Raw genomic sequence first — 24,871 nt, forward strand, 5'->3', positions numbered from 1 at the left:
CCTTCATTTGGAGGATTTCTGCTTGATTTCTTTTCAGAATCTGTATATCATTACTGAAATTTCACCTTCTGAATTTTATCTCTGATTTCACTCCTTACATCGTCCTTTACCTCATGGATCAGTTTAACTAGGTACATTCTAAACTCCTTCTCTGACATTTCTTCCACTAAGGTGTCAGTGGATTCTATTATTGGAGCATCTTGGTTTGTTTGAGGTGCTTTGCTCCCTTGTTTTTTCATATTGTTTGTGTGTCTTTCCATCTAGCAGTGTGGATATGAGCATCAGTTTCTACCCTGTAGACTTAGAGTGTCCCTGAGGGTTTGCAGTACCTCACCTTTAATGGGGAGACAAATAATAACAGCAACCCATGCAAAGAATACACAGCCTTAAACCAAGTAGCTCCTAATTCGACATCTACAGTTTTGTTGAAATAAACATTAATGATGTGTCCAGTTGTTGCCTATAATAAAAACAGTAAGTTAGAAAAAGGGTTTACAATTTCAAATGGTGGACAAAGAAAGAACAGGAGTGGTATAGGATGTAATGTTTATGAGGAAGGAGGAGAGAAGATAGAAGTAAAAAAATATAGGAAGAGTCTAAGAGGGAAGAATAGAGGTTGGCTGTTAGCAGGAGAAAAGAGACAGAGAACCAAGGGAAACAGATAAGTGAGAGAAAAAAATATGTAAAGTAAAAATTTTAAAAATATTAGAAATAGAAGGAAAAAAGTAAAAAATAAAAGAGTACAAAACAAAACTAAAATACACTATTCAGTCATGCCAGTCCTCAATAAACTGATGTTTGAAAAATAATTGGTTTAAAAATGGTGTCTGCAATCTGTATTTGGGGTGAAAATGGTAGTTCAAAACACAATTTGAGTCAAATGTATGAAAGATGATATATCATGAGCTATGTAATGCTTTAAATAATCAATTAAAAAAAAAGCTTCTACACAGCAGAAGAAACAATCAAAACAATGAAAATGTAATTACAAAATTAAAGAAAACAACTTCAAACCCCATGCCCCAATAAAGGATTAATATCAAAAATGTAAAAAAAAAAAAATGGTGGAAATGTGACAGAAAAAAAGAAAAAGAAAAGAAAAAATCTCCATTGAAAATTGAATAATTGTTTTTGTTAGAATTCAAGAGTTTCTTAGCTTCCCCTCTCAGCAGTTAGATGGGATTGTCTGGAGTATGGTACTTGCTCCACTCTCAGGGTCAGGTTGCTGGAGTAGGAGGGTTAATACTGGGGGTGGAACTTGGAGGCAGGTGTAGGCTTAGGTATGCTCCATTCTATTTGCTGAATACCAATTGGTCTGGGGATTTTAAGTCAGTGCACCTCCAGGGCCCAGCGATTGTCCATCCGTGCTGGAAGACTGTACCCCAGGAATCTTCTTTGGATTCTACTCATGTGGTGTAGGAGCTTGTAATTCTTAGCCCATTATGTCACTTGCAGACCCCATGATTCCTGGTCTCTGATTCAGTCTCCAAACTCAATCTCTTCTGCCTCCTCCCATGCAGATTCCTGGTCAGGAGCTTCTCTCCCAACCTGTCCTCCAAGCTGCCAGATTGGAAGGGATGGGGAAACCAAGTGGTTTTCCACAACTAGCACTCCCCTGTGTACACCTCTCACCTCACTTGATTTTCTCCTGGTCACTTAGGCACACTCCGTGTCATGCTGTGTGGATTTGCCTGGCTTGTTTTTTGAGCCAGATTTGGGTCTGCCAGAAATCAGCTCCCCTAGCTGCAGGCCCCAACCTGTTACTGCAAGATGGTTCCTTCCGCTGTCTTCTGCCTGCCTCCAGGAGGGACGGTGGCTTCTTTCCCACACAAGGATATTATGCAGAGCAGCTTACTATTTATTTGGGCAATGACTCTGATCTCTAAATTCTCTGTATCCTGACATGCTTCAGTCCTCCCAAGAATGGGGGTTCCTTTAATTCCCTATTGCTTAACTGTGTTCACAGAGAGAGCTTTTTTGATTTGTGCCTCCAGCCATTGCTGCGGCTGTGAGGCTGAGGACCTTTTCCTTGTTTAATTATATTTGATCTCCTGAGTCCCCGATCTGTTTCAAGTGTCCAGTCTTGAATTGCAGTAATGTTCCCCTATTTCCTGTTCACTCACCCACCTTGCTGAAAAGCTGTCTGCTTTTATTGGTTTCATGCCATGCAGCAGCCAGGGAAGAGTCCTCACTATTCCGCCATAATCCCCTCATCTCAGGATTTTCCCTATCTGCGTATCCCTCTCTCCAACTCTGGTGCAACCTACTTCACCATTGAGCCATGGGGGCTCTGGACAGTGAGGGTTTAGTCACTATTTGTGGGGTGAGTGACGAGGGATAACTGAAGAAAACAGAGCTGAAGGCCTAGCAAGCGCCATTTACGCCGATGGAGCCCAGCCCTCTCCTTGATTTCTTGGGCTTCTCACATTGACTCCCTCTTGCCAGCAGCAGAGCTGGTGAACCATCCTACCCTCAGGCACACAGGAGGCCAGGTCTTGCCGGGCTGATGGGGATTTAATTGTCAAGATTGTCTTTTCCTTGTGTTTCAGAGGCTAAGCAACGGATGAGTTCTCTGAGAACATTTTCCATTTTCTTTCCTAGGTGTACTGGAGGGATGAGCTAGGCTGGTCACTTTATCTTCCTTATCTGAAATACTATAGCCAAACATCTGACCAGTTAGGGATGAAGGGCAGGCTGAGGAGGGAGAAAGCTGAGCCATGCACATAATGTCTAAGGAACCATCTATTTAACTTCTTGAACTACTTCTTACTGGGCAAAAGCAAGATAGAGTTTATGTTAGACACCCTGGCTATTTCTGACTCTGCCTTGCTAGGAATAAACTACTTGAATGGTGAATCAATTGCCTAACCGTTTTACATCATTTCTATGATCATAAAACTAAAAGCAACTATTCACACTTAACATGTACTATTCACTATGCTGGGTGGGTTATGTAAGTTTTCTTATTTGGTCTGACCAGTGAACCGATGCTCTGCATTTTTGTCTCTATGGATGTTAAAGCTGAGGCTCTGAGACATTAAGCCAGTTCTGCCAGTGGCAGAGCTGGGAATGACATGCTGATCTTCTGCCCTGAAGCCAACACCCTCCTCCCTCAGTGATCCTCTGCTTTGTGAGAATGAGCTGGTCGGTCCACAGTAGGTCAGTCATGGCCAAAGTCTTCCTAGTCAAATCTTCCCTCCCCTAGACAGACCCATGTTAATTTGGAAAGACCATGATTTTGTTCTGATGGATGAAAATGATTTGATGAGTCTGTGTTCTGTGGGTAAAAGCAGGCTCTACCTGCATCAGACATCTGTTCTCCCTTCACAGCATCATTCTGAGACTGAATAAAAATGCAGAGGACACACAATTTTAGCTCATCACAATTATTACTTTTAGAACACTTTTGCAAATGGTGCTGGAGGAGGTACGGATTCCAGGTAGAATAGACTAGGATATTTTGTTTCTTCCAAACAAACCTGGAGATGAAAAAAAAAAAAGAATGAAATCTCAACTTTAAAGGTATTAAAAGGTGACTCCTGGGTATTCAGCCACCAACTTTGAGCACTATGGTGAGCACAGGGCCAGATGCTGGGAAGGCAAAGAGAAAAAGAAGGCAGGCCCTGCTCCACGGGCAGCTGACTTAGGAAACACGGTTGCAGGAATCAGAAACCCACCTGCGATAGCTCACGTATACTGAGGCCTGGAAAGAAGGCACGGTCCAGCCAGGCCCAGGCCGTGTGATCAAACATCCCCAAGAAGAGGCTCACGAGCAACCTGAGTGGACATGTCCCTGAGAATAACATCTCAGGTAAACCCCTCTTGAAGATATTCATTTGGAGTGCCCAGAAGTAATTTGGGGAGACTTCATGTGAAGGATAAAGTGTCAACCATTGTGTAGATTGTCATGCTAGTCAAAATGCATGTCACAGTTCATATGTCCTTGTTGCAACCTGTAGGCTCCCTGAGATGAGGGGATGTTTGGGTTCACAAGGAAAATGGTCTTTGCTTTGCCTGGGCCAGAGATAACTGAGCCAGGGACCATGGATAGGGATGTGATAAGACCACCAAGACACAGATAATTCAGGGGATGAAGTCAGCCACCATTGTCTGATGGTCCTTTCTACCTAGAAGATACAGGATGGTTTTGGTTCTTTGACAGTCCTCCCACCAAAGGCCAGGTTTATGTCTCATTCATCTGAATCTAGGTGGGCTTTGTGACCAACACAATAGCATGGAAGTGCCTCTATGGACCCTAAGGAATGGGGTGCTCATACTTCTTGCCTGTTAGGACTCTCTTTCCAAGATCTCCAGCTACTAAGCAACATCTGAATACCCTGATTGTCATGCTGGAAGGCCACATGCAGGCTTTTCAATCCCACAGTCCAGCTAAAAGCAACTTAGCAGTCATGGGAGTGAAGCCATCTGGTCCTGCCAACCAGCCTGGCCCCAGCTGATTTCCATGGAATGATGTTAGTCAATGGCATGTAGAGTGGAAGACTTACTTGCTGAGCTTTGCCCAAGTTCTTGGCCCATGAACTAATGAGATGTGATGGAGTGGTTTCATTTTTTAAAAAGCCACTGAGTTTTGGAGGGATTTGTTTTACAGCATAACCAAGAAAAATCATCCTTCAGTTCTTTTATTTTTATTCATTTATTTGTTTGCTGTGCTGGGGATGGAACTCAAGCCTGGCACATTCCTAGATCTGCACTCTAACACTAGGCTACCACTCCAGTCCTCAGTCCTCCTTGACCCAAACTGGGGAGGCTTGGAATCCTTATTGGTTATACAAGAGAAATGTTTCTGGAGAGGGTCACAGGGTGTAACTGGCACATGAAGGCATGTGGCTGTGGCTGTGGCTCTAAGGTGGAAGTTTGATGGCCTTGCTCGTATGAGCTCAGATCAAATATGTTGTCTCTAGGTGCTTGTGAGCCCTTGGCTTACAGAGACAGGATTGACTGTAATGGTTATGGAGGAGAAAGGGCCACCCTCTTCCTGCCAAATGCTTTCTTGGTCTACCATGCTGGAGAAGAGAGCTCTGTTTTTGCCTTGGACATTCCCACCATATTTGAGGTATGATGAGACTTGCTTCTGGAACAGAGGGCCTAGTTCATGGGATGAGATTGGAACTGGTTCTCTTTGGCCTCTGTGTCTTCTATGAAATTCCAAGGTTGGACTGAGCTTTTCCAATTTTTTTTTTTGAGAATTTTAATATTTATTTTTTAGTTCTCGGCGGACACAACATCTTTGTTGGTATGTGGTGCTGAGGATCGAACCCGGGCCGCACGCATGCCAGGCGAGCGGCTACTGCTTGAGCCACATCCCCAGCCCCGCTTTTCCATTTTTTATTCTGTATCCAAGTTAAATAATTGTAAGAAAAAAATGTACGGATTTGCTAATACAACAGATGTAAAAATCAAATGAAATAACTTTGAACTCCTGTATAAGTATCTATTGGTTCCTTACTCTGTGACTGGCCCTTGGCACTAGGAACTAAGTAACAGTCCCATCTTGAAACAGCTCCCTACCTGTTAGGGGATTACATGCAAGAGAATTGCAACGCTGGGCGGGGAGTGCATGTGCAGGGCCATGCCAGGGGCTGCAGAAGGCCATGGGAGGAAAGGGACACCTGTCAGGGACCAATCTTTTTAACAATGACAAGAACTTCAGAAACTGAGCATGTCATAATTTATGATGTTATTTCAGAGGGCACAGCCGTGGTGATGAGATGAATTCAGGTGGGTATTGAGCAGGGCGGGGGTCCTATATCCTTGGGAATGTGTGTGGAGTTGAGGCTTGAAGGTGGCTCTGAGAGATCCCCACCAGATGCCTCAGAATCACTGGTGGCTTCTGCTTGTCACTTAGGAGCCTGAAAGTAACAGTGAGGGTGGTGGGGATGGATGTCTTTATTGAGTGTTTAGTGCAAACTTTTGTATTATCTCCTTTTAATTCCCAAATATTTATGAGAGAGGAAATATTTTCCTTCTTATAGATGAGCAAATCAGGCTTATAGTAGTTAGAAGTTTTGATCACGGCTACCCAGCTAGGTAGTGGGGAAGATAGGTTCATTCATTCCCTCCCTCCCTCCCTCCCTCCCTCCCTCCCTTCCTTCCTTCCTTCCTTCCTTCCTTCCTTCCTTCCTTCCTTCCTGTATAGGGATTGGACCCAGGGGCACTTTACCACTGAGCTACACCCCAAGGCCTTGTTAATTTTTATTTTGAGACAGGATCTCATTAAGTTGCCTAGGCTGGCCTTGAACTTGCCATTCTCCTGCCTTAGCTTCCTGAGAGGCTGGTATTGCAGGTGTGGGTCACTGCACCCGGCTCAGATAGGTTTCTTATTTTATCCTGATCTGGTTCTAAATTTTACATTTCCTCTCTTCAAAAGAACCAAACTTGGTCAGAGTTAAAACTCTGAGATTAATCTGGTACTTTGTCATTTTAGAGAGTTTTTTGGTCATATGATCCAGGATTTGGAGGGGATTCTGAGGTCACCTAGTTAGTCCAGCAATAATTCAAAACTCCACAGTATTTTTCCTACTTGAAAGGGTATTAGAAATGCGACAGAGATGATCTTCACTCCCATTTAGTTTGCTGTTTTTCAGAGCTTGATCATCAAAACAGATTGCAGAACATGCGGCTTTTCGCTCCTCATAGGATGTAGAAGTTCCCAGTCTCCTGCTACCTTCAGCAGGATTGAAATTTATTGGGATCCCAAACCCTGTATTCTCTTTGATCTTGATTTTGTTATATGGTCAGGAATACCAGAAGGAAATATATCCATCATCTTCGCATTATGAAATAATTACTGATGTCTGTAACACACACATATATTTTACAATAAAAAGATGAAAAATCTTTGTTTGGAAATACTGTGTCTGGCAGCCTGCGTCTCAGATTTAGAGTCTTTGAGTCCTGTATTAACCCAGGAGGTCCAGGGATAGGGTCCTCTTCACCAGAAGAGAGTGGATGAAATTGACAGAGATCAAAGCCCTCCTTCTGCGCAATTCACACACACCAGGCTCGAAATATATTTGTGAGTGCTCAGTGGAAGTGTTATTTTCATCACCCTATCTCTTGGAGATGTTGAAAAAGATTAAAGAGACAAAGTCCCTAAGTTTCTTTGAACTTTCTAGAAGAAAGAACAGAGGTAGGACAAAGTGTTATTTATTTCCAGCAGTAAAAGAAGGTGTTCCTGTGAGACATGGGTCGCGCTGGCCTTGTGGAAATTCCCCCTATTGTTTAGATTAGTAACACTGGGCTGTCCACCAGGGCCAATTCTCACACCACCACTAGAGGGACACTGCACACCTGACCTTATATAACGTTCTCAGTCCATTTGTGCTAGGGCCGTGGGATGGGTTGCCGAGAGACCAAGGAGAACAGCTGGAGATGGGATGTGAGATGCAGGATCATACAGAAATACAGGGAAAGTCCAGGGGCACGGACTGGACAGTGGATGTCAGCTCCATGAAGTGCCTCTGGCACCTCATGGGAAAGTAGCCCCCCATCCCTCATGATGCTCTGTCCAGGGGCAGCCACCCAGGGTCTGCCGATCTGCACCAATTACCACAGGGAGAGGGGTTTATTAGGCTACAGGAGCAGCGAGTCATTGCTTTGCTTATTTCCTTTGTTTCCTTCATTACCAGTCTCCCAAGGAACAGCTGTCCTGGTGTGTGGCAAGAAAGTATTTTCTACAGATAACACTAACATGCCTTAATTCCAGCTCACCTGGGAGACAGCCAAGGTCCGTCAGGACAGTGTGCATCTGGTCATTCAGGCCCAGATGTGCTCTCGTGGTTCCTTAAACTCACTAGATTTTTGAGAACAGAGAGGGTCACTGGGCACGTGGTGTTTTTCTGCCCCCCCCCTTTTCTGTAAGCATGAAACACCTTGTTACTCTCCCATTTAAAACTCCTTCAGGGGTTCCAACTGCCAGCAGGATAGATTCAATTCTGCATTAAGGAATACACCCTCTACGGAAGTGCTCTGTTCCGAGCATTCTCAGCAAGTCCAGGGGTGTGTCAGGACCTGTGCATGTGCTTGGCTCTATGTCCAAATATCTTTTCTCCTCTGGTGTACCTTGAAAACTCCCATGCAACCTCCAAAACTATGGCCTAGAAACTTCTATGAAATCTTCCTGGGTCTCTTTTCCCCTTTTGAATGAATCCCACATTTCAGTATCACATATATGGTGATACCGACCACATAGCGTAATATTTCCACTATTATGTGAAACACAAGGGGCTTCATGTGCTTGCTTTCTGTTCCCAAGTGAGCCATGAACTCTTTGACAGAAGGGATGGAATCGTTTTTATCACGGTGTTCCCAGCAAATGATTGACAAATCCCCATCAAGGAAGTTGTTGAATTCAACTGCTGAATTGCATTGGGAGCAACATCAGGATCCTAGCAGTGGAGCCTTGAGATGTTGAAGAGAGAAGAAACTTAATGAGAAAGAAAAGAAAAGAAAGAAAGAAAGAAAGAAGAAAAGAAAGAAAGAGGAAGAAGAAGAAAGAAAGAATGCGAAATTTCTTCATGTAATTTACAATTTGGTCATGTACTGTAAATAAGATGGTTTGGTTTCATTTGTTTGTTTGAATTATGATACAGTAATCCTAGGCATGCCTGTTAAAAGCTGTGAGCCATGGTGAGATAGTACTCCATTCCTCCATGATCAGAGATTGAGAAGAACAGAAGTTGCAGGTGAGATGTCCAAAGGTACAACGGCATGCACAATCATTGGCCTTGCCCATCAGTACTGATGGACAGTCAGAGATGTTGCACAAGCCTCCTTTATAGTGAGGCATTTTGAAGAAAGGCCATCTGTGAGACTGCTCAACTGTGAACTCGACCAAAGTGACACAGGTATCTGAAAACCTCATGCTGCAGTGAAGTGGAAAGGCCTCTGATTGGGAGGTGACTTCAGATGGGACCATGGTCCACTGCAAGACCAAGAATTAGCCTCTGAGGTTATTGGAATGCAATTCGTATTTCTGTCACCAGGCTTCATCCTTCCTTTGGGGTAAATTTTATGCCAAGTTTCAGTCTGAGACTGGTTCTGGGAGAGACATTTTCATAAAAATTTTATAGAGATTGATCTCCCTCATGGTCTCTAAATTTCAACCAAATTAGTGTGGCTACAGTGACACATTATCAGGGGAAGGGGAACTTGGCTGGCTCTGTTCCCCTTGATCTGAGAAAGTCTGGGTTCTGTGCTGCTTAACAGACTCATGCTTTTGATGTTTCCAATGGCCTGTGACTAGACTCCGGGGAGAGAACAAATGCTCTCATCTTTACAGCTCTTGCTCTCATCTTTACAACTTTTGCTCTCCCTGTGGACTGGGGTGGAGAGGCTCCACCAGCTCTCAGCGCCAAGGGCCATGTGTCTGACAGAGGCAGTTATTCGATTTGTAGAACAGAGGTGCTAATTATGAAGAGGGCTGACTTTTTAAAGTCTCTGTGCCCCAGAAGAACTGGGTAGAGACAGATTTGAAATTCTCTCTCTTTCAATATTTCTCTATATTTAAAAAAAATACGTTCATTTTGTTGGAATAAACTTCAATTAGCACAAATTCATACACAAAGATAAGACACTCCTTATTCCCTCAATTTACCAACCCATTCCATTCCCCAGAATTAACCACTAGTCACAGTTTTCTGTGTGTCCTTCCTGGTACTTCCTATGAGTGTGTGTGTGTGTGTGTGTGTGTGTGTGTGTGTGTGTGTGTGTGAGAGACAACGTGTGGGGAGGCACATAAGTGTTATCATCCTAAACATCAGACCCTGTATCAGGGTCTCAATGGGAAATAAATGGCACAATTGAATTAGTACAGTTGAAGAGGGTAGTTAATCACCAAGGGATTAGCTACAGAGATGTGTGTTCCTACTGTGGAACCAGGAAGAATAGAGCAGAGGATGGGCTGAGGTGGCCCAGAGTGACTGGGGTGGCCCAGAGTGGCTGGCAGCCCTGAGCATGAATGTGGGGGTGAAATGGTGGCTGGACTGGGAAGGAGAAGGGCATGTGGTGTTTAGTGCTGCCTGCTGATGGAGGGCACACAGCCAGTTCCAGGAGGTCTTGCCATGAAAGAACCCGGGGAGTCGATGCTGGGACCCCTCCTCCCCCTCTCTCTCTGCTGTGCTTCTGGGGATTCCAGTGGCTGGTTGTAGGAACAGGCCACTGTGCCAGTCCAGGTGACCATCTTCACTGACCATTTTGATTGTGTCTGGGGCCTGGAATGAGTTATCTGGTTCACTGTTAGAATTAATTTTTACTTAGGAATGTGATGGGAATCCAGGTTAGTTTTATCAAACTTCTGGGTAACTGTCACAATGCTGTTGATTAAGTCATCGTATCATCATTGGTTTAAAATACCTCCTTTAACACTGTGAATGCTTCCATGTGGACCAGTATTCATTTTTGAGCTCTTTGAGCTCTTGTGTGGGCCTATTTCTAAACCAATGCCAAATTGTTTTGATTATTATAACTTTATATTTTTAAGATCTAGTGCTCCCCATTATTCACAATAGATTTTCCCCTCATTTTCCATGATATTTCAAGTGTTTTTAATAAACCATAAAATCATTATGTCTAGTCCTAAAAATGTCCTACTGAAATTGTGACTAATACTTGCAAATTATTTGGAGGAGATAAGCACAAGGTTATTAACAGAAGCACTATGTATAAGAAAAAAATAATCAAAGCCTGAAGGCCCATGAATCAGAGGATACATTAAAACACATAAAATGCATCCATGGGAAAGAATGCTTTGGTGTTATCTGCGTTAAAATGGAGAATTCTCGCCTGCATGATATTAGGGAATAAAAGAAAGTTACAGAGGAAGACAATGCTATGTGTATGTATCTGCATGTGTGTATATGTAATATGAAAGACTGTTTTGCTTAGTAGTACATATCTAAGTAGCAAAGTAAAAAGAAATGCATGGAAGCCAGGTATGGTGGCACATGCCTGTAATCTCAGCAGCTCTGGAGGCTGAGGCATGAGGATTGCAAGCTCAAATCCAGCTTCAGCAAAAGCAAGGTGCTAAGCAACTCAGTGAGACCCTGTCTCTAAATAAAATACAAAATAGGTCTGGGGATGTGGCTCAGTGGTCAATTACCCTGAGTTCAATCCCACATGCCCCCCCCCCCAAAAAAAAAGAAATGCATGGAAATGATGGACGCAAGTCCAAGATGGAGGTTGCTTGCAGCTGGCTGGGGAGAGGACACAGTTGAGGAGCGGGTGCAGGTGCCTCCATCTCTGCTGGGGTTGGTTTGCTTCCTAAGGCCAGAGGCAGGAAAACTTGCTGTACTATTCTTTATACTCTCTTGTATGTCTTAGATGTTGATAATTGTTTTTTAATTAAAAAGGTCTACTGAGTACATAAGTCATACATAAAATGGGATAATATTCTCAGGTGAGGAACATTAATCTCGTTATATTTTCAACTCTCTAGGACTCCTTGTCGGGTGGTATATTTATCATTCTCTTTACCACATTACGTTGAGACTATTTAAATACTTAGAGAAATATATATTATAAAACAATAAACACCAAACCAAGGTCGGAATAGAAAAACATTTATCTGAGTATTTGAAGAGAAACTCCTTCACTATTGGAGGAATTGCAGAGTTAAATGGATTGGACTGGATAAAAAAATCTTTAAGATCTTCAATGTTATCAAATCATTATAAAAAATTCAAATGACAAATGATAAACATTTGCCATTTATGGTAAAAGATTCATTCATACTATTTATAGTCATTGATAATATATAAAATGTTCACACCAGCCAATAAGAAGCCCCAAACACTCCACTGAGCACCGAGCACAAGATCTGAGCAGAAAATTCACTGAAGAATCAATATAAACGGCCAATGAGAGAACTAGCCAGCTTAGCCTTCTTAAACTCAATGACGACAATTAGGTGAGTATTTTTTTTAATCTGATAAATAAGCAAAGATTACAGGTAATATAAAAATATTGGGGAGAGCCTCAAGGTACCTGCTCTCACACTATGACCAGATGGGGTTTCATCTGGTAAAACTTTTGGAAAGGAATGAGAAAATATCTCTAGAGTCTTAAAAACACATAACGATTTAAAGCGGTGTCACTTCTAGAGAGCCAGGCTGAGCAAGTAGGCAGAAAATTCAAGCAACTACAGGTGGATAGCCACCCTCATTTACATGTTTATTTACTCCACAAACTCCTCAGGGGTAACGATCTCTCCTTGATAATGTTTCCTTCGCACCTCCGGTGTGCTAAGTCCTCACCTCTAACTAATAACAATGCAGTGGAGATGTATTGTCCTCACCTTCAGAAGCCCAAGGATGAGAGATGATCACTTGTTGTTTGGGGGGAAAACGAGTCCCCTGGATCTCTTAGGAGAAATGGGGTCCTTTCTCCAATGCCTCCCAAAGTCCTGCGTATTTTCATTTCTACTTGGAGTTTTTTTTATAACGTGCTGTGATTTACAGCAGGGTTTCCAGCCTTGGCACTACTGGTGTTAGGGGCTGAGGGTTTTGTTGTGAGGCTGTCTTGTGCACTATAGGACATGTGGAAGTGTCCCTGATCTCTACACATTCAATGCCAGTAGAAGACAAATTGCTACCAGACTTTCTAAATGTCCTCTGAGACAGGGGGAAGTTGTTCCCCGTTGAGAATCATGGGTTTCAGGATTTAGTTTTACTAGGAGGGAAGGTCTCCCATGCCTCTGGGTGGGGACACAGACCCTTCTCAGTGCTGGAGTGGCCCTGCTATAGGTGGGATGGGAATAAGTTGCAATGGCTCACTTGGAAAATGCCACCGGCCACACCCACTTTGCCACAGACCCACGGTGCGTTCTTGGGTTGTCATTTTTCTCCTCTGGGCCTCGATTTTTCCATCTTGCAAAATGAAAAATTTGATCTTGGATCCATGGGTTTTATAGAGCATATTGGAGATTAAGGGGCCTGGCGGGAGGACAGTCCTCTTTTTCAAAGAAGCTTCACTTTATTCTGATTGACACTTTAGCCTTTCAGATAAGCGTTAACAGTGTGGTCGAGTGCATGCCTTGCCAAATTTCTCAATGTCTGTCTGTGATGGTTGTGTGGGACGCTCACCAGGAGACACCCTGACATTAGAGGGGTGGACACTCGATGGACCTTTGGCCTGGCCAAGAATAAAGGGCCTAGACTCCGAGGCCCTGGAGGCCTTGGGGGTACTTCCACTCTTGCTGGTGCGCTGCCCACTGCTGATACAGGGGCATAGAGCCAGCAGCACCAAGTTACTTTGATTTTCACTGGAAACAGCTGCAAGCCCAGCAGCAGGGGCAGCCGCTCTGGAGTCTTGTGGCCTCCCTGTGGGTATATTTCAGTTTGGCCTTTGTTACAAAGGGGCGAGGCTGAATGCTGTGTACTCAGAGGAGCTCTGGCCCATCCTCAAGGCCAGAATTATAATTATACTTTTTCTTTTCGTATTTGCATGCCTTTATTCTTGACTAATTGCTCTGCCCAAGACTTCTAGAACTATGCTGAATAGAAGTGGCAAGAAAGAACATCCTTGCCTTGTTTCTGATCTTAGAGGAAAAGATTTCATTTTTCATTAATATGAGATTAACTCTGGGATTTGTATAAATGACTTTTATTTATTTGCTTATTTTTAACATTTTTTATTGAAATAGCATTGTTATATGAATTGTATAAGTTTAAGGAGTACAACTTTATGTTTTAATGTATCTATATGTTGTAAAATGATCACCACATTCCAGTCAATTGACATATCATATATAACCTTTATTGTGCCAAGGTAACTTCATTTAAACCTAGCTTGTTGGGAAATTTTATTATGAAGGGTATTGAATTTTTTCAAATGCTTTTCCTGCAGCATTATCTTCTAGAATTATAAGCTAAATATCACAATTTTGGATATTTGTCCTTCATCCTTTTAATATGCTTTATTACACTAATTAATTTGCTTATGTTAAACTATCCTTGCATTCCAACGAACAAATTCCACTTGGTTAATATGTATCATCTTTTGATGTGCTGTTGAATTTGGTTTGTAGTATTTTATTGAGGATTTTTGCATCTATGTTCATCAGAGATATTGGCCTATACTTTTTTTGTTGTTTGGTTATTGTTGTTTGTTTCTTGTAGTGTCTTTGTCTGGCTTTGGTAATAATGGTTTCATAAAATGAGTTTAGAAAGCGTTCCTGCTTCAAATTTTTGGAAGAGTGTAAAGATTGATGTCAATTATTTAAATATTGATAGAGTTGATCAGTGAGACCATCTGGTCCTCGACTTTTCTTTGTTGGGTGGCTTTTGGTTACTGATTGAACCTCATCATTCTTTATTGTTCTGTTCATGTTTTCTCTTTATTATTTCATGCTTGGTAGGTTGTATGTTTTTAGGAATTTATTCCCCTCTTCTAGGTTATCTAATTTGTCAGCATGATATTGTTCATAGTAGTCTTATGATCCTTTTAATTTCTAATCAGTTGTAATTTGTCCTCATTCATTTCTGATTTTATTTGAGCCTTTTTTTTGTTGTTGTTGTTAATCTAGTTGAGGGTTGGTCAACTTTATCTTTTCAGAAAAACAACTCTTATCATCAAGAGTCAAGTTTTGTTGATTTTTTCCCCTGTTGTTTTTTATTCTCTATTTCAATGATTTATTCTCGAATCTTTATTATATCCTTCACTGTGTGAGTCTGTAAAAGACTTCAAGACCCCACTTCAGTAAGGGATAGAACAATCAGGCAGAGAAGCAATAAGGAAGCAGAAGACTTACACAACACTGTAGGCCAAATGGACTTAACAGACACACAGAACATTCTACTTCATTCTTTTATCCATGTCCCCATTTTCCCCTTCAGCTGCTTTGAAGAGACAGAACACATAAAATGTGGGTTTACACTTTGTAATTTAGGTATTAGTCTGTTAGAGCTGCTATAACAAAATACTGTGACAGAATAGTCCAAATAATAGAAATTTATTTTCTCACAATTCTGAAGGGTAAAAATCAAGATATCAGGTTTGGTTTTTCTGCAACTCTCTCTTCAGACACAGGTGGTCACCTTTTCACTGTGTCCTCACCTTGTCTTTTCTCTAGTTGTGAGTCCTCCTCATGCTTTTCTCCTCTTTTAAGGACATCTGTGATATTGGAGCAGGATCCCACTCACTTTTAAGATCTTATTTAACCTTGATTACTTCCTTAAAGGCCTTGTCTCCTAATACAGTCACATTCTGGGGTACCCTGAAGATTTGGATTTCAACATGTTCATTTTGGGGAGATACTATTGAGCATTATAACTTATATATTAAAAAATAAATAGTGAAAGACACAAAGATGAGAAAGACATTCTCTTTATCCTCTGGGAACTTGCAAGCTTTATAGAGACCCATAAAGAAAGAGAGGGCAGTGAGTGATTTTGGAGCTCAGAGGAGGTGTAGGCCACATGGGCTACGGCGGTTAAGAAAGGCTTCCAGGATGAGACAGTGTGTTGGGGAAAGGTGCACATGCACTTCTAGAAATTCAAAGAGAAGGTCTTATCTTAAAATTCAAGAAAGAGTTGTGAGGAATCAGTTCTCCATCTCATGCAATTCTGTAAACGTCTCCTGAACATCTGTTCTTTGCAGTCACTGAGCCAAAGGATGAGAATGCAAAGACTTGCCCTTGAGTTGCCTGCCCTCTAGGAGACAGGTGGCATTAGAGTACGTCCAGGATTGATAAGCATCAGACACACAGGGAGGTTTGTAGCACAGACCATTTTTCTAGCTTGCAGTTGGCTCATGGGGAACAGCTGTGTCCCCAACAAGCCACAAGCCATGCCTTAATGCATTGTGTAGGGCTCCACAGTAGGTATAGGGCTGCTGAGTATTGTGGCCTCAGCTCCACTCCCAGTCTTCTGGAAGCTCTCCTAGCCTAGCCACAGCCCTTTTCTTGGCTGCAGCGTTTCTACGGAACACTTAGCTTCTTTCTGCTGTTCAGCTTACAGATTGTTCAGATTTTTAAGGCCCACATGGCAGGACCTTGTTATTTTATGTTTTGCTGTTTGCAAAGTTCCACCTGCATGAGTGACACCCTTTGTAAGCCATGAATGTTAATCAGAATTGAGGTTTCAGCAACAACAGATTTTGACCTGACAATGTCTAAATCCTGACAACATTTGGAACCAGAAAGCAAACCCATTGTCCTCCACACTCTCCATAATTTCCATTAATTGCTCTAATATGCTGGCTCCTCTTTTTGATTATGTGCCCTTTAGAAAAAAAATCACTGATACATTAATTATAGCTTTCATCTGGAGGGTTGAGTATTCCTAAACATTTGTTTGGATTTTATGCCAAACTGGGGATAATTGCATATAAAAGGATCATGCTGGGTTAGATACTGAGATGGGTTTTTCAAATCTCCTTCCTCCAGTATAAATGGCCCAATTGGCAGCCCAGGCATCTCATCACTCTGTGCAGCTTGACCGAGTCCATTTTCTGTGCAGCGATAACACAGGATAATAGATGATACTCTGAGAGGTAACCTTCAAGCTCGATGGCTAAGACATACTTTCTGATCCAAAGTTGTGGCAGGTGAGAGCGTAAAGCCCAAGTGTTGGAGAAATGCTGAGGAATGCCAGCAGCAGGGGCGAGCCACACATCGTCACTCTTGAACAATGAATCCCAGAGAGAACTGACCTGTCAAAGCAGGATGATGGGAACGTTGCCTGCCACTGTGGGTGCCCAGCTGAATTCCAGCAGATGCGAGTGGTTGGGGTGGCTCTCCTTCCCACGCCTGCAAGCTGCTTCCTGGGGTCAAGCTGTAACCTTGGAGGGGCCGATGGTTACTGTCCAGCCTTGTGCTGGACTTTTGGCTTTCTTCCTCTTTCCGGCCCTACTGACCTTGCAGGTTCTATGAAGTCGTACTTTTCTTTAAGGATGTCCTCTTTCCCTGTGAAGCCATAGAGGGAGATCAGAAATGGAGAATTTTGGTGATGTATTCAAGGAGGAATTTGGCAAATAAATGGTTCCCATCCGATGGTTCCCTGGGATCATCACCACCCACAGAGCTGGAAGGGAGGACTCTGGGCTTCGTGCAGAGCAGGTTGTTTGGGATGTTTGTTCTGCTAGATGAGTTTCTCTCAGGAGCAGATCTCAGTACTCAACTGATATATGGAGCACAGGACTGGGGAACAGAAACTGTAGGTTCATCCTCAACCACCTTGACCCAAGTGACCTTGGGGATGTCAGCCCAAATAGGCTTCGTCTCCACCAATACATAATAGCATTTTAATGTGATCACATATCTGAATGCGAATGACAGCTACTATTTAAAACTATCATTTATTGAATACTTACTATATGCCAAGTGTTAGTTTAAGCGATTTACATGTATGGTTTTATTTAATTCTTGTGACTGCTTTGAAATTGATGGTTATGAGGATCAGAGAAAGTAGCTGGCCTAAACCCACCAAGTTAATAAGAAAACCTGAGCCTGAGATGAAGTTTGGGCTCCAAAGCTTTGCTCTTTTCCCCACCCCCGGCTGCCTCTCAGTCAGCATCTTAGACCTACTGAGTTCAAATGTGCATGAGAGTACGTGCGTGAGCATAGGTGAGTGTGTTTTGCACACATCTGTAAGCATATGCACATATGGAAAAGACTTGTGTTTTACGCAGCAGAGTGAATTGTCTGTATCTGTTCCCAAATCTCCTGGAATAGTTTTATTGTCTTACCTTGAGCCCTGGACCGTGCCTTTCAGCCTCTTGGGAGACAGTACTTATGGCTTTTCTTTTTTATTTGTATTTTCTGTGTAAATGAAAGCATTGAGAATTTTTTACACTTGTAACAGGATAATTGAGCCCATTTACTGTCATTAATTATGGGGCTGATTTCTTACCCTTGTGAGACTCCTCCATTGTGTTTGACAGTTGTACTGTTTTGATTATTGGCAAGTCAAGGGAATATGGCTTGTGACTCCCTTATCTCTCTTGTCTCCAAGGCTGTGTGCAGCATTATCTCATTTAATCCTCCCAGTCAACTCTGAGGTGAGGATTATGATAATTTCCTCAATTTCACACCTGAAAACACTGAGACTCAGAGAGGTTACAATGTTAGTCTCCAGCCACCCATGAAGAAGTTCCTGATCTGGGACCCCCCACTTGAAGTTCCTCCCTCCTCTTGCTGCTGTAGCAGGCTGGGTGGGTGCCCTCTCCTGCCTCTCAGCCCTGCCAGCTCTGCAGACCCCTGGGCACTGGAGGGATGCCACTGGCCCTGTGTGAGCTCAGCTTGTTGCTGATTATGGCCAGGATCAGGGCCCAGCAGGCCCATGTTTGGCCCCCCCCTTGATTCAATAAAACCTGGTCTTCCTCCAGACGGCACAAGCACAGTCCTCGGATTCATTAAATTGAAGGCTCCCTGCTCCGCCCCACTAAGAGGAGAGTTCATTTACATGCTGGTGGTACTGACACTGCACTGCAAGGGGACACTGGGTGGGAGAGCTGCCGCTGACCCGGAGGGGGACAGAAGTTTTTGACACAAATCCCTGTCCTCTAGGTCTCACCCTAGGCCTTCTCAAAACAGGCTTACCAATTTCATTTTGATGCTTGTGGGCGTAGTCATCCACTTTTACAGACAATGGAATGGAGGCCCAATGACATTAAGTGACTCTTAATGTCACTCGGTGGGTGATGGCAGAGCTGAGTTGACTAGGAAATTGTTTCATATATTAAACGATCAGACTTCAGACTTCTATATGGAGTTTTTTTTTTTCTTTTTTGTTTCTGCACACCACCACCATCCTTTCCTGTCAGTATTAGTTCACAATTAAAAACACATACGGGGCTGGGGTTGTGGCTCAGTGGTAGAGCGCTTGCCTAGCATGTGTTAGGTACTGGGTTAAATCCCCAGAACCACATAAAAAACTTAAATAATCAAAATAAAGGTATTGTGAATACATACAACTAAAAATATAAATATAAAAAAATATATACTTTCCTGTGAACTGACTCCAGTTTCCAGAAAGCTCTACTTCTTCTGAGCTGGACTCTCTCCTTTTATCCTACCTGAGGCCCCCCGAGCTTCACAGTCCTCTCTTCCTCAGGGCAGTGTCTCTGCTTCCCACTCTGTTCTCTGCAGGGCAGGATCCAGGCTCCTCTCTGCCCTGGTCACCTCCTCTGGCTGCGCTTCTGCACGTGCATGTGTCATGAAAAATGGAAGTTCAACACCCCAGGTGGGTTCTAATCAGGTCAGGCCCAGGTAGGGCTCTGCAGGTTGTGTTGGGCCCCTGGGCTCTTGGTGAGGCAGGCTCTGGAGAGAATTTGTCCATCTATTGCACATGGGTCCATATCCAGGTGGGGCCCTCTGCTGTGCCTGGGGCCATCTTCCTCTGCTGATAAGCTCCCTGGGAACCAGCCAGCCACTTCTGTCTCCTCCCCTTGTGCCGGACACTTCACCTCCCAGCCTCATCCTCAACAAAGAGCATTTGCTGAACCTCAGTTATGTTTAAGGCTTGGGACCCTGAGGGCAGGAGAGCCAGTAAGATGTTGCCTAACAATAACTATTTGTGGAGCACTTTCAGGCTTACAAATTGTCTCCATATATTTCATCTCACAGCTGTCCTATCAGTCTTAACCCAATCTGGTGACAAATTTTGCAAGGGCCAGGACTCAGAAAAACAGGGAGATGCTCAAAACAGGGGCCAAACTGATAGCTTTTGAGACAGAGGTTCAGACTCCAGTGGGAAGCCAGAAAGTTGCTCAGACAGATGGACTGGAAGCAGATGCTAAGCTGGTGTTTGAAGCAAAGACTTGGGGATAGGAATTTTAAAGAGTAGGAACCAGAGGTTCAGAGAGGAACCTAAGGGATGTGGCTGTCACTCAGGACAGATGCTGGCTTTCAAGGCCTGCTTTTGTGTGTCACCTGGCTTGTGGTACAAGTCCACAGAGTCAACCAGGGGTGGTATGGAAAATGATTTGAGGACATTTGCCACATTTTATGGATAAGGAAATGTGGAGATTCCAGAACTGAAATTAAATATTGGCCTTCTGACCCTGTCACCTCAGTCCCTTTCCATTACCACGTGCCGTTTCTGCCTCAAGGGCTCTGTCTTTCCTCCCATTTTACAATTTCCCAGAGCAGAATAATCTGGGTGTGCTTTATGTGCTCTGTACTGTCAAGCTGGGCTTGAGAGTCAGGAGCTGGAACTCTGTGTCCTTGGGTGGTTTAGCCCATGAAAATGTCCACAGCTGCCAGACCAGTGGCAGTAATAGAATTTTTAGTTCAAAATAGCCCCCTCCCCCATTTTTTTTTTAAATTTGTGGATTATTTTTGTTGTTAGATAATAAATTCCAGGGTTTTCCAACCTTTGCACTGTTGACACTTTGGGTTGGACGGTGAGTGAGAGTTGAGCACAGAGAGGCTGCTGCAGACCTGGAACTCTGTAAATACCAAGTAGAACACTTGCAAGGAGTGCGTTGGAGGCCAGTGCTCACTGGTGATCTCCATGACTGAGCAATTGTGTAGGTTGGTTTGAGGATACCACTCCCCACTTGGCCACAAAAATCTTCCTGGAAGCTGGCCATTTTGCTTTTTATTTTGAAGTGATGGGTAAAGAAGCGTAGGGAAGCTAGGAGGCCCCCAAATGCACCCCTGGCTCCTTCTTTATAACCAGACCTTGAAATGGCCCAAACTCTGCAGGAGGAAAGGACACTGGAATCCTCCTTCATTCACCGGAGGATCCAGACCTGGAGGCAGTTTTGTTTTAGGAGTTCAGACTAAGTCAGTTTGGGGTTTATCTACCTTTCAGAACCCATGTTACTTTCCAGGAAATTAGCAGATGAAGTATTTTAAACTTTAAAGAGCCTTACGAACTTCCACCTCTCTCCTTTTGTGGGTAAACTGAGGCTCAGAAGAGGACTTGTTCAGGTCACATTGTGATTTAGTGATAGAGGTAAATATTCCTTTGTTTCGCCTTTACTAGTTCAGATTTCAGCAGATTATTTATTGGACTGTAAAAACCTGCTGAAATCTGAACTGGCAAAGGTAAAATAAAGGCAATATTTAGTATGAAACAATAAGTCTAAAAGATTAATACCTGGTGCATAGAGAGCAAGGTAGGAGGGAACTCAGTCCCAGGTTTTGGCCCTAGCTCTATCTATCGCTAAGTCACTATGTGACCTGAACAAGTCCCTTTCCTTAGTCTGAATTAAACTCCTGAAATAAGACTGTGGCCTTTTCTGCAGCAGTGGGATGGGCTGGGAGCAGTGGCTTGGGCCACAGACAGCCCAATTAGGAGCCACGGTACTGGGAACACGGAGGGAAAAGACTCAGCGTAGCTCTGAGGGTCCAGTCCAGTCTCCTGTCATCTTTACAGCCTGTGGCCAGTTATCATAATCTCTGCTTACAGACGGGAGAACTGAGGCCTGACCCCTGAGAGTCATCTAGGAACAAGGAGGCAGCTGCCTTGTCAGAGTATGCCCAAGTATGCAGCTAAAGGTGGCAGCCCTCATGGAGCCCAGGCTCTGCAAGACAACCTGGATTGTCTGTGTGTCTGTCACACTCCATCAGTCACTTTGTGAAAGCCCTCCTCATGCATGCTGGCCTGTAGCCTGGCGCTGGGGTGTGGCCCATGCTGTCCTGTGGGACTGTCACTCTCAGCCAAGAGCTCTGAAGTCCCGATCCTCCATCCTGATTTCCTTTCCTGGTCTGAGCTGAGTCGTCCTTATCCCATTTTGGAGGCCTCTTCCTAGTGCTGTGCTTTGCTGTAGGATTGCTAATGTATCTGGTGGTGGGCTTCTGCCCAAGGCCTGGCTGGGGATTACAGGATATGCATTAAATGGACCCTACTCCCTTTCAAAAATCAGGAAAATTTTTACTTTTGAAGCACTGTGGGTTGTGGATAAAGGAATATGGACTTATAGTAGAGATTCAGTCTGATTAAAAAAAGGGAAGTGATTTAAAAAAAACACATATATAAAAAATGTAGTGGGAATTAGATGGAGGAGGACTGCTTCCTGTTTAAGGGTGTCTGTCGGGATGATTGTAGGATAAGGCTACTGGGCTGAAATGGAAAGCAAGTCTTAGACACCCCGAGTGGTGGAAGAAACTTAGGGTGTTTGGATAATTGACAGGTGACACCACTGAGACCCAGAGAGGAGAAGAAACTTGCCTGAGGCCACACATTTAACTAGAATTGCAGCTGGGCTAAAACCTGGGTCCTGAGCTCCCGGGTCAAGGTTTCTAGGGTACCCAGCTATGTAGCCAGGCTGGGATGGGCTATCTGGGCTGCCAACAGCGGACCCCTGCAGCTGGTGCATGAGAGCTTGACACATGGACAGAGGCAAGTTCCAGCTTCTGGCTGCCAGTCCTTTTGTGGGCTCTCTAGGCACCTGCTGGCTGGTGCTGTCACCAGCTTGTTTACAGGGCCCCCTGGAAACTCCCCTAGGTCAGCGGCTGAAGGCAGAGATGCGTGGCCAGACTGTGGTCCTCGCTGCTGGGAGGCAGCGGGCACTTGTCTCCATCATGTGACAACAGCCCCGAAGGAGCTCATGGACCTGTCAGGCCCTCCTTCTGGCTGCTCCCCCCTCCCCCAGTGGAGATTTCTGTGCTATTTCAGAAGAAAGTGGCCTTGAGCTTCCTTGGTTAGATGAACAGGACTGTGGTGCTGATATCTCAAGCCCCCTACAGCCCAGCAAACCCCCTCCTGTCCTTGTCAGAGCTCAGAGGGACCGTGCCTTGGCAGTGGAACACCAGCTGGGCAGTGGGGACCTTCCTGCTGTAGGAGATGGAGCAGGAGCAGCAGGCAAGACCCAGAAGAGAGAGTGACAAAGGAACAGAGGCAGCCTGAGCAGAAGGTGGCATGCGAGAGGCCTGGCAGTGGTGGCCCTGCAGGTGGCTGAAGTGTGGCGTTGGAGAGTCTGGCAGCAGGTGACATCTGAGCTTTTGGCAGGAGGTAACTGGCTTCAGGGAGCTGTGGGTGCAGGCGGCCAGCTGCAGCTGCAGGTTTGGAGTCCTGGATGGAACTGTTTGAGGCAGCACGCCAGCTTCCAAGGGACACCCAGGCACACTGCGCAGGTCACAGTTCCTTTTACACGGCCCCGCCTCCTTCACCCTGTGGCTCCTTCCCCTGCCAGCAGAATCTCCACGCTGGCCACTGCTCTTCCTGCTGTCACTTCTGTAGGATGCTTCCCATCCTGGTGCCTGCCCCTGGCCATCGGGTGGCAGCCTCTCTCACGCACCCTCCTCTCCACCACACATTCACCGCTGACTCGTTACTCCCCTGCAACTAGGGTCAGTATCTTGTCCGACTGAATCCTAATGTGCAGGACAGTACCTAAGCGGGGTGGCTCTCAGTACATGTTACATGAAAGGATCCAGGTGGGCAGGGAACTAGGAGCTACTTGTAGGGAGGGTCATCTAGGAATAAGGAGGTAGCTGCCTTGTCAGAACCAGGTGCTGCAACCTGGTCACTGGGTAGTGGCATCTGTTTTTTTGAGGCAGGTCACCTGCATTCTGACCTGGGTGGGATCAGGAGTTAGAGCTTTGTTTAGGATTAAGACTGCAGGTAGTACTCATCTGGGGAGAGGAGGGAGCCAGTGGCATACCAGGTTGTGTGTGGGGCCACCCCACTTCCTGGTGCAAGAGACACTGCCACCGTGTAGCTCTTTTGTCCCTGGAGAGAAGGCCTGGGGGGGGGGGGGCTGGGGTTGTGAAGAAGGTGGATGTGCTTTGAGGTGGACGGGAGAATAGATGGGGCTGTCTCAGACTGGGCCTGGCAGTGTCCCCTGTTCAAGGGATGTCCAGGGCAGGGAAAGAGAGTCAGGCGGGGTGGACTGGAAACCAAACTGCATCTAGCAACTTGCTGGGCCCTCCTGCCTCCTTGGCCCTCCCCTCCTCAGTGCAGGGTCATTCGTTTGCTCTCGGGCTCTAGGACCAGTCTTGCACCAGTAGTGCTTGGGGCTTTTTAGGAGGGTAGCAAGGACGTGTCCATCTTTCTCACTGCTGCATCCCCACAGCTAAGTGGAGTCCCTGGTACACAGAAGATTCTAGTAGCCATTTGCTGAAGGCAAATTCTGAGAATCACGACTCAGTTGTTGACGGCATTCTTGAACCAAGCACCGTGCTGAGCCCCTGATACAGGTTTTTAGATCTAAACTTCACAAAATGCTTTGATGTTGATATCCCTGTTTTCCAGTTGGGGCACCCAGGGCAAAGAAGTTAGGTAACTTGTCACAGTGAGTCAGAGGCAGAGGTGGATGGCAACCCAGGCCAAGACAGCCTCACCCGCTGCTCATCTGCCCAGCACCTGCCCAGCACTCTGTGTCTTTGCAAGAGGCTTAGGACTGCACCATCTTTCCTCCCTCCCTCTCTTTTGTTTATAATATCCAGGCAAAAACCAAGTCCTCTTCCTCTCAAGCCTTTTCAGCCCATTGCGGAACCCTGGGCGGGGGGGGGGGGGGCTCTGACTGCTTCACTACTAGACCCTGCTGCACAACCTGAGCCTCCCTCCTTCCATCTCTCCTGCTTATCAGATTCAGCTTCAGAGAGTACCTCGCTGCCCAGAAACCAAGACTGCAACCTCCCTGGCTGTCTGCCCACTAGCAGGACCTTCTAACAGGACCCCAGCCTTCTCTTGGTGCCCCCTGCTCATGTCACCTGACCAGGGTGGTGAACATGGCTCTTTTGGGAGCGCTTGTTTGTGAATCTGTGTCTTTTTCTCTCCATCCCCACACTGCCTCTGGACCTGACCCTTTAAGGTCCAGCAGCTGCCTTGGTGGACCTTCACGGATGCCCCAACTGGAGAGCTGGTTATTTGTTAAATCCACGCCCCTTTACCAGACTTCCCATCTCTGTTCGTATGGAGTTGGCTAGAAACTCCCTGCTTTTTATCCTTGCCTGGAACTG

The 24,871-nt window shown here is 44.9% G+C and overlaps 1 protein-coding gene across 1 annotated transcript in view; it reads right to left on the reverse strand.

Annotated features, from left to right (window-relative positions):
• Positions 1–5,242: 5,242 nt before the first annotated feature.
• Positions 5,243–24,871, reverse strand: part of LRATD1 (LRAT domain containing 1) — a 372,203-nt gene continuing 352,574 nt past the window's right edge. Inside the window, exon 5 of the transcript XR_014018687.1 lies at positions 5,243–5,311. The gene's annotated coding sequence lies outside the window, so the exon portion shown is untranslated. The remainder of the gene's footprint in view (positions 5,312–24,871) is intronic.

The sequence above is a fragment of the Spermophilus citellus genome, assembly GCF_964194105.1.
Source record: "Spermophilus citellus genome assembly, chromosome: 13".
Taxonomy (NCBI): domain Eukaryota; kingdom Metazoa; phylum Chordata; class Mammalia; order Rodentia; family Sciuridae; genus Spermophilus; species Spermophilus citellus.